We start from the raw sequence: 10,529 nt of genomic DNA, 5'->3' as shown, positions 1-10,529 counted from the left end.
AGACTCCTGCTACTCATTAAATGCCTACTGTGTGCACAGTAGGCACAAAGATGCTTGGCACAAAGATGAGTAACACATGCTCTTGCTCTCTAATTACTTAAAATCTAGCTGGGGTGATATAATATCAATATGTGAAAAGACCATTAACCACCCAAGGCAGCATACAGTAAATGCTAAGGAAGTGGGTCAGCTGGTCCCTTTTCTCTGACCCTCACTGAGCTCACATTTACACAGTTTCAAGGTTAAATCTTTAAAGAAGCAGGAACTGCTGAATTTTCCTAATAAACCCGCTCACTTCCTCCTTCCCACATATACCCTTTGGATTATAATATTCAAAGTCTCCATAAATCACCATGTAAATGCAATCAGAGATTAAAAGACAGAATGTAAAAAGTTGGACAAGTATGTAAAAGCACCGCAGAATGTGCATATTAAACCAACAAATGATAATGCCGCCCACAGGGAATACATCACACCTTTTTAAAGAGCAGCCTAGAACCATGCCTCAAGAAGGGCCAGACAACACTGCAGCAAGTGGGGTGGTAAGGATGTGTGTTTTACAGGGCATCTGGAAAGGCAGATGTGGCCAGTGTTAAAACCAGCTGGGAGAGAGCAAATGGATTTCTGCACTGTGCTAAGTAGGGTGTGGGAAATGTGTGAAGTTGAGCCCATCAGCTAAATATACAAATAACTGAGCGAGAAAGCAGTAAATGATAATTTGCTGGAATGGGCAAAGAAACTCTGTGAATGAATATTGGCATTGTCCAAGTTCCCCAGACAAAATCTGTGGCAGAAAACACGGCCCGAGCTGAGTCTGTGAGGAGCTTTCGTGTTTCTCACTCGCATAGCATTAACTGTGTAAACCAGACAAAGCTGGGTTTGAACCTCAGTTTACTTAAGCAAATTACTTCTCAGAATTTCAGCCAATAAAATGGGGACAACAGAACCAACTTCCACAGAGACAGAATAAGGTAAGATGAAGAATAGAAAACTTCTAGGATAGTTTCTGGCATCTAGGAAACACTCGTTAAATGTTCCTTCCTTTTGTGCCTTTTCCTTCTTGCTTTCTATCCCACAGTTAATGATCATAGGGACTTTGACTATTACCTTATTTCCAAAAAGTTAAATAGCAAATCCTAACAACAACAACAAAATCTTTCATTTCAAAAAGAAAGCCTAGGAGAGGTCAACAATATGAGTTTTATGCTTAAAACCTCCATCCAGTTTTTCGGGGAGCTCATCAGCATAGTTTACTTCTTAACAAGGCCTGGGAGAGGCCGCAGCGACTCACAGAACATTCAGAATGCCTGGAGATGGCTTTCTTTCCTCTAACATCTTGCTATGGAGCAAAGCTCCTAGCAGCACTGGCTAGAATAATTGAAGATATAACATATCAAAATGTGCCAATGATGTTTGACTTTAAAGGAAACTTACTAAGAGATTCACAATGGGGCTTCAAAAATAGGATAATGGATTTGAAAGTATTTTAAAAAGTAACTTGAAAGGCAGTATTGTGTTCATATTATACTTATTATTAAAAAGGAAAATTTGAATTCAGGTGGAACACTGCTATCCTCTCCTCTGGTTCTGCTTTTCCAAGAAATGAGGTTTCACTGTCATCTCCAACACAGCCCACTCTGTGAGCTAGACAAGAAGGAAAAGCCAAGAGGGCTGGCTGGACAAAATTTAAAGTGAAAGAGAGCCACCATATTGATTAGTGTGTCTCACATATTTTTTTTTTTTAAAGGAAATAAGTTCTCTTGAAACCCCTCCCCATGTTGACTTAAATAATTTTCATTATATTGTTCCCTAAATATTTATAAATATATAGAAATTAGGTATAAATGTTTTGTGCTTGTAGCTAATTAAAAACTATACAAACACAAAATGAAACTGTTCTAGAGATCTGTTGAACAACTATGTGAAGCTACTTAACACTGCTGAATTATATACTTAAATTACTTTAATAATTTACCATCTTAATGGTAAATTTTGTTATATGTCTTTTTATTACAATTAAAAAAACCCAAGAACAAATCAAATTTACAGATCAAGTGAAAACAAATCATCAGTTAAACTCAAATAAAAAAACATTAATTCAGTGTGAAAGTGGTAACATTTGCTGAAACTAGCCAATATTGGGTTTAATTATAATTTATACATAGAATTTTAAAAGTTTAATATGATGCTTTTATAGATTTTATTTCAATTGTTGACTTATATATTTGATTTATATTTATCAAGCATGATGGAGTATAAGTTGTTTGACTTATAATAATCATTATAATTTTTTTTTCAAAAAAGGGAGGAAGAATATTATGCTTAGAAAAAGTCTAGGCACTAAAATGTTACTAGCTGGGTGTTAGTGGTGAGTTAGTAGAAATTTTATCTTTTGTTTATACTTTTCCATGCTTCTCCAGTTTCCAGCAATATGTATGACATATGTATTCTATTCATAGCTGTGACTCCATTGCCTGGAAGAATATCTGTCACATCATAGGAACTCAAGAATATTTGTTGAGTAGATGAATGCTTTTGAGGACAAATAGCCTCAAAACACAGTTTCTAAAAACAGCATTGACCTTTATTTATTAATTCCTTTATGATAGTTGGCAAACTTTACATTCAACCTATGATCTGCTATGCTAGAGAAGATGTAAGAGAAGGTCTAAGTGTGGTAGGGAGTTCTAGTTGCTATTTACTGGATAATGGTGATGGGGAAAGCCATGGTACAGGAAGGCAGGATAAGCAGAAAGAGAGACATACTTTTCAGACAAACACCACAATGTTGTTTTTTTTTTTTTTTTTTTTTTTTTGAGACAGAGTTTCGCTCTTGTTACCCAGGCTGGAGTGCAATGGCGCGATCTCGGCTCACCGCAACCTCCGCCTCCTGGGTTCAGGCAATTCTCCTGCCTCAGCCTCCTGAGTAGCTGGGATTACAGGCATGCGCCACCATGCCCAGATAATTTTTTGTATTTTTAGTAGAGACGGGGTTTCACCATGTTGACCAGGATGGTCTCGATCTCTGGACCTCGTGATCCACCTGCCTCAGCCTCCCAAAGTGCTGGGATTACAGGCTTGAGCCACCGCGCCCGGCCCCACAATGTTGTTTTATTATACATATTAAGATTTCTATTCAACCTCTTTGCAGGAGAACTGGAGGTAAAACATCGCTATATGATATGTTGCTGAGGACAGATCTTATGCTGTATGAGCGAGGTTTCCAGGTAGGGATATCTGAGGTTCACAGAGGAATAGAAGGATAAAGTAAAGTTGGGATGACCGAGTCATAAGCTCTTATTTTGCTTATAATTATGAGGCTAATTTCTCTGGTTTTATAAATTAACTTGAATCATAAACCCTAAGAGAGACTATATGTGAGGCCAATATGGGGATAGAAGTCCCTTAACTGATACACTAATCAAGCCAACTGCCCAGAATCCACATCTGCCCTTGGCTATTTAACTCTACTTATTTACAGGGGAGGTTACATGCTATAGTGATATTGCCAAATTTGAAGATTCCCCAAGACCACACAAGGTAGTCCTTACATATTCAAGGATTACTAGAACAAAATAAACCTTTGCAGTCATCCCTGAATCCTCCCTTTCTCTTAAACCCTACTATATAATACATTGGCAAATTCTGTTGCTCTACCTTCAAACTATATCCAGAATCTGACCACTACCTTCCTCTTACCTGACTTGGGTTATTGAAAAGCCTCTTACCTACCCCTTGTTTCACCCCTTAGCCCTCTGGTATACTTCCTACTCAGCAGCTACAGGATCCTTTTAAAAACTGACTCATATCATGTCTTTACGCAAAAACCTACAATAGCCATAGCCCTTACTGTAAAGCTGCACCTGACTTTCTATAGCCTTCCTCTTGCTCACTTCTGCTCACTGCACTCTGGGTACTTTGACTTCCTTGCGGTTGCTCAGGTATGCCAGGGACACTTTGCTCTTGCAGTTTCCTTTGCAGGAAGTAGCTCCCACCTCCATCCAAATGGCCCTGTCTCTCCCTTAAAATCTCTCTTCAAATATCATCTTATCAGAGAGAACTTTTCTGGCCATCTATGTCAAATAGAAACCTCCTACCCAGGCACTATCTCCTTCACCTTGCTTTTTTCTTCATAGTAATCATCATGATCTGGGACAGTTCTGGCCACCACTGTGTCTGATTTTCTTGAGCACATGATAGGATTGCACTGCCTCACCTTTTGAAGTTGGGTGTAATTGTGTGACTTGCTTTGGCCCATGAAATGTTATAGAAGTGCCATGTGTCACTTTCAGGCATAAGCTTTAAGAGGTGGTGTACAATTTATCACTCTATCTTCTCCATCTCCCACAAAAACAAGGCATACACTCTAGATGGCAGTTCCCTAGGCAGGCTGGATCCCAGAGGGAAGGTACACAGCGCAGAGCCCCTAGCTGACCCACAATGAGAATGCAATGTAAGTGAGAAATAAACTTGGTTGTTTTAAGCCACTGAGATATTGGGTTGTTTATTGCCACAAAATAAGCTAGCCCATCCTGACTGACACACTCTCTGACATATTACATATTTGTTGACCATCTCTCCTTACCCACCTCTAGATTGTAATCTCTATGGTGGTAGGACTCTGTATGTTCAGGGCTATGTCTCCAGTGCCTGGCACGTGGTAGGCATCCAATAATAATATTTGTTAACTGAATGAAATAGGAAGCTTTAACAATGGCAGGTGAATCTAATTCTGGGCTTAGCTACAAAAACGTTTATTCCACCTGATCCGAATGTGAACAAAATGGTTCCTGATTCAAGATCAGAAGTGTGGCCGCTTATCTTACCAAGCACAGTTAGAAAGCATGAATCGCCTATGGGTACATCACACAGCTAGTCATGAAAGCACATAAAGTAGCTAAAGTTACAACACAAATGGAAATCTGGCGTACTGCTGAGGGGACTCAGTGACAACCCATAAATAAAAAGCATTAACAATGTTTGTGTCAATGCTGAATGCTGATGTGGTTTCCTTTCCCTGTGTGGACATTAGCATTTGAAATGAACTGAGCTTCAGAGGCCTGGGATTTTATCTTCTGTTATCATAAATTGGTGTATGAGTCCCTCTAAGGACTTTTGCAAAAGCAGTGTGTGCTTTTGTGAGCTGCTTTCTTTTCACGTGCTTCCTCCTGGTATGCCAGAATTTGGATGGGGATAATGCATTTCCTGTATCATGTGGCACAGTACAAGGAAACCCATTGTATCCCTACAGAGGAAGAGTACATCTGTAAGTAGTTTTTAAGAGTGTACTGAAGGATCTTGTTAGGGTGACTTATTCTCCCAGTTCCATTTGGTTGATGAAGTGGATCACGTGACAGCTGTGCATAATGAACTGCTTCACTTGCTGCCAGTGGGAAGCTCAACCTATAAAATGCAAAATCTCATAGAATCACTGAGGGCATAGCAAGCTGATCACATAAGAGAGAAGCCGGCCTCATTTGGAGTTGTCGTTTCTTACTGCCGCATACAATGCACCAGTGTTACTAGACTGCATTTACTTCCTTACTCCTGTGCCCCCAAAGTAACTGCCTTTCCAATTTGTTCCTAATTCAAATGGGAAAGGCAGTTATTTCTGCATGCATTTCCCAGAGAGCGAACATTATTAAGATGTGCAGGTCACCATCCATTAAATGCACTTGCAAGGAGTCTTTATGTTTTGTCATTAGAAAAAGGAAACATATTAAATCAGAGAACAGGATCGCTGACTTTTTGATTCTTCCTCATCTCTTTTCCTCTCACCCCCTTCTATATTTCTTTTCTTTCTCTGTTCTATTCACTTATTTTTTTTTGTCTGTATTCTAACTGGTGATTCCCTAATGACTGCAGTCGTAACGCATATAATTTGTCTCCTATTTTCCATGGGTTGTACAGAACAGTGATGTTCAAGCCAAAAAACACAAGTTGACCAACCTATTCCAGGAATGGCCCAACTTGCAACTCACTGTGGATGCTCCAGCATCACTAAGGAATAGATAATGAATGGGAAAATAAAAAAAAATAATGCAAACCCCAGTCCTAGATATGATAATTGAGGTAATGATGAAAAAGGGTATAAGCCAATTCAATGCACCTCCACCATGGAGCTTTCATGTGTACTTGGCACTATGCTAGGCACTGCAGTGGGAACTAAAAAGGCAGAGCAGATGGCCTTTGACAGGAAAAGTCGGAATAAATGACGGCATATGATGACATGCCCAAATGCTGTAATAGCTTCACAGATCATAGGACTTTGGGTGGTCCCAGAGGAAGGATGTCAGTAAGAACTTAACTTGTTAGGAAAGGCATTGGGCAGGAGGCAGAAACTGAGCTAGACCCTGAGGGACAGGTAGGTTTTAGATGCTGTCAAAAGAGTGAAATACTCTATTAAAGGGGTCAGTTGTGCATGACATCTTGATTGAATTCACCACTTTGGGGCAACTTGCTTCATAGCCCCAGTTTCCCAACTAACTACACGGTCCAGCCACATAAGTCACACCTAAGGAACATTTTAAAAAATGTAAATCAGATGTTAGTATAAGCCAATTAATCACAACATATGTAAAGCACATCACAGCTGTATACCTTAAATCGATCATGAAGACAGCAGAATTATTTTTCTTGTGTACTAATGAGTGTCATGGATTAAATGTTGCTAAATTTAAGACAAATAGAAAATATCATCTGGGAAATTAGAGCTTAATCTTCTAACAGCAACAAGAAAGTTTATGAGACTTCCTTTGGAGACTTTAAAGTATGTTAGGTTTGGCTTTAGTGAGTTTAGTGGATTTTCCTTTGAAGGCAGAAAGCTGGCTTTAGAGCACTATAGTAAGTTCCATGGCACTTCGGCTACCTCCTTCTGACTCTGATGCTGGCCAGCAGCCTCTGGTGAAAAATCCCTGGATCTTTTCTGCAGAGGAATGGCAAGGCCTGGCAGCAACTGTTAAGCTCACACAGTGGAGACAGGAGTGACTTGTTCTCAGGGTCAGCAGGGGTAGAGGTGAGAGGCAGCTCAAGGCCAAGTATTTGACTTTCTGACCCTTCTAGGAAAGTACAGCATTCTCCAATTTATTCCTAATTGGAATACTTTGCTGTGGTTTTCCTGGCTACAAGATGTGCCCTGTTAACCATTTCCTCTCAAAAGATCTTTGTTAGGTTTGATCCAGCTTTTTCAATACCAAAAACTTATTATCAAAACTGTCTCGTATTCCTGTCACATACCTCAATAACGTGGCTTCTGAGGTTTTTGAGCCTGAGGCCATTAGTCCTTGTGGTTGTGAAGGGTGGGAAGAAAACAATTAAAAGAGTTTATGAAAAATAGGATCACTTTTGGATCTTATTTTGAATGATGTGAATACTTGAATGTGGTTGTACAAGAACATGGTTTGCACATGCACACACACATTCTCACCTATTTTACTGAAAAATATTATGATAGAAAATTTTATTATTTTAGTTTAAGCCCTGGTTGTAGTCCTTCAATAATGAGCACCTAAAAAGCACATATGTGCAACTAGCTGAAAGTACAGCTAAGTGGTCTGCCTGAAACCTAAAATTAGACTGAGTTGATGATTCTACTAGGAGAAGTTTTTCCCTCAGTGTTTTTATTCCCTAACTTTGCTACCTCCACCTCCTGCAGTGGCTGAAGCCATGGTAGATACTACTCAAAAGTTAAGAACTCTTGAGGAGAGTTCTGAAAAATCAGCACGCAAAAGGCAGCAGGCCCAGAAGTCAAAGACTCTTGGCTACAGCAATAGAATGTTAAAATCACAGGATAGCAAGAGAAACCTGGTTTCTGATCATTTAAAATGTCTGTTGTTTCAGCCTTAGCATTAGGGAAATCCAAATAAATGAGTTAATAATTTTGCTTTTATAGCCTTTATATAAACAAGAGATTTTTGCTGGTATTCCTAGAAAGATGGTGAAAATTAGGTGCTGAAATTTAGATGTCCTCTGAAAATGACTTGAAATAATTACATCTGTTAAACTGGACAGCCCTAATATTGTATGCTGTATCAATCAACTTTCATTATTCTTTAATGACTTTTTGTAATTATTTTTTCTAACACTTTGCAAGCTTGACTTGTGTTCACCTTGCTGTGGAATGCTTTAAAGGGCACTTTGTCTAATAACAGAGGGAAATGATAAATTATAAATGCCAAATCACATTGTAGTGATTTAGATAGCATCAGGGTAAAGCTGTAAGCAATAAAGTAAAAAAATTCCCAATCAACCTCTATGTTAGGAGCAAAAAAGAAATAGCCGTCTGCATAATTAAAGAGAGACACATCAACATACTTGTTAATGTGCTAATGTAAGGGCTTTTTAAAAAACTTGAAATCATCAAGCCAGATTCTAAAAATTGTTATCAGTTTAAGTAGAGAAGTTTTATATTTATGAATGAGTATGAATTAATTGTATTGTAAGTGTCCTCTTCAAATACAGAAAGAAAAAAAAACCCACCTCTGTCGCAATCTCTTAAGCATTTGGGGGGTCAGGACAATGAATGAGGTAAGTTTGCCTGGGTCTGAATTCTGCCTAAATCCTTCCTAGCCGTGTGATCTCAGGCACATTACTTAACCTCTTTGGACCCCTGTTTCCTCAGTGTAAAATGGGGAATATAGTGGTTCCTATCTTATATGATTATTGTGAGGAGTACAAATAAAACACTTAAAATACAATCTAACAGAGTAAGCACAAAATAACAATGGGTTATATAATATAATTTCTCTGGTGGTTTCTCTTCCTCCTCCAAGTAAAAGCCTTAGTCCTTATCAGGTCCTTTAAGGCCCCACACAAGCAGCCTTGTTTTTCTCTGTCCTGGTCTCTGAGCACTTTCCTTGTCTCCTTCAGCTCTGGCACTCTGACCTCCTTTCTGGCTGTTCCTCTGACACACTAGGCAGTATGTGCAATAGCCCCTGCATCCAACCACCCGACAATGTTAGGGCAGGAAGAAATCAGCCAGTCCAACTTTCTAAAGTTATAAATGGGGAGAAAAAAGGCTAGTGGGGGAATACGTGATTTGTCCATGGTCATAAAACTGGGACCAGGACCCCGGTTTTCTTGGTTCCTTAGTTCTTCATTATTACCAAACTATCTCCCTTGACTTTGTCCAGAGGTATGTGGATTAAGAAAAAAAGCCATCTGGTAAAAGTTGTGAAGGCAACACAGTCACCTGTAAAGACTGGAGGTGGGCCAGGTGCAGTGCCCCATACCTGTAATCCCAACACTTTGGGAAGCTGAGGCAGGTGGATCACTTGAGCTCAGGAGTTCAAGGCCAGCTTGGGAAACCTGGTGAAACCCTGTCTTTACAAAAGATACAATAATTGGCCAGGCATGGTGGTGTGCACCTGTGATCCCAGTTACTTGAGAGGCTGAGGTGGGAGGATTGCTTGAGCCTGGGAGGTCGAGACTGCAGTGAGCTGAGATCGCGACACTGCATGCCAGCCTGGGCTACAGAGTAAGACTCTCTCTCAAAAACAAAAAACAAAAAAAGACTGAAGAGTTGGGAAAGGATAACAATAGTTCAGGAAATAAATAGCAGTCACTTTAATAATAAATAAATAGAAATAACTTCAATAAGGTTGTTAGTAGCAGATATAGAAAAAATGTCAAAGGCACAAGATATTATGATAATGGAGTTCATAGGACTCACAGCTGATTTGGGGGGATGAATTTCAAGTCAAAGCTGAAGTGAGATTCATGTGCAACATGAATTAAAGGAATTATGGATAATAACAATAGTTGCTATAATTGAACACTTACTGTGCTATAGGTACTGTGCTGTACTTTACATGACATAGTCTTTTAACAACCCTACACTAAACTCTAATCATTCCAATTTACAGATGAAAATATTGAGGCTCAGACAGGTTAAATTTTTGTCTAAGGTCAAATACCATTAATTGGCAAATCTGGAGTCTGAGCTCAATTAGACTCCAGAGCCAATGTTTTAATCACTGTGTCACTGGTCTTCAACATTAGAATCTTTATGAGAATGTTCACAAAATATTCATGCCTGTGTCTCACTCGCAGAGGTTCTGAATTAATTAGGCTGAAGTGGAGTCCAGGAAGGGATAGTTTGTAGAGGAATCCAAGGGATTCCACCGGAGCTAGTTTGAGAACCAGTTCCACACACAGTAGTCTCCATGCTTAAGTATACTATCCAAGGTCAGCTGCTAGTAGGAAGTGAAGCTGGGTTCCAAATTCAAATCTGTATGGGTCTGAAGTTTGTTGCAGTTATCACCATCACCTAGACCACTACTTCCACCATTTCCACTCCAATACCAGTTTCCATTTGAAGAAGATTTACATCTTACACAGCACGTTCAAAGACAGAAAAATAAGGATTCTTCAGCCAGTGAATCTTATGAAAAGTGCTGCTTTCAAGAAATATTTTCATGGTTTGTACCTATTTAAATACAGAAGAAAAAAAGAAATATTTTCATAACTTCTTAATTTAATGTCTTCCTTTTTTAAAAAAAAAAGGGTTTGGCTTCTGAAAAGTATTCTGA

This window comes from Callithrix jacchus, chromosome 4 (genome assembly GCF_049354715.1).
Source record: "Callithrix jacchus isolate 240 chromosome 4, calJac240_pri, whole genome shotgun sequence".
NCBI lineage: Eukaryota > Metazoa > Chordata > Mammalia > Primates > Cebidae > Callithrix > Callithrix jacchus.
This window is presented reverse-complemented; position numbering follows the sequence as displayed.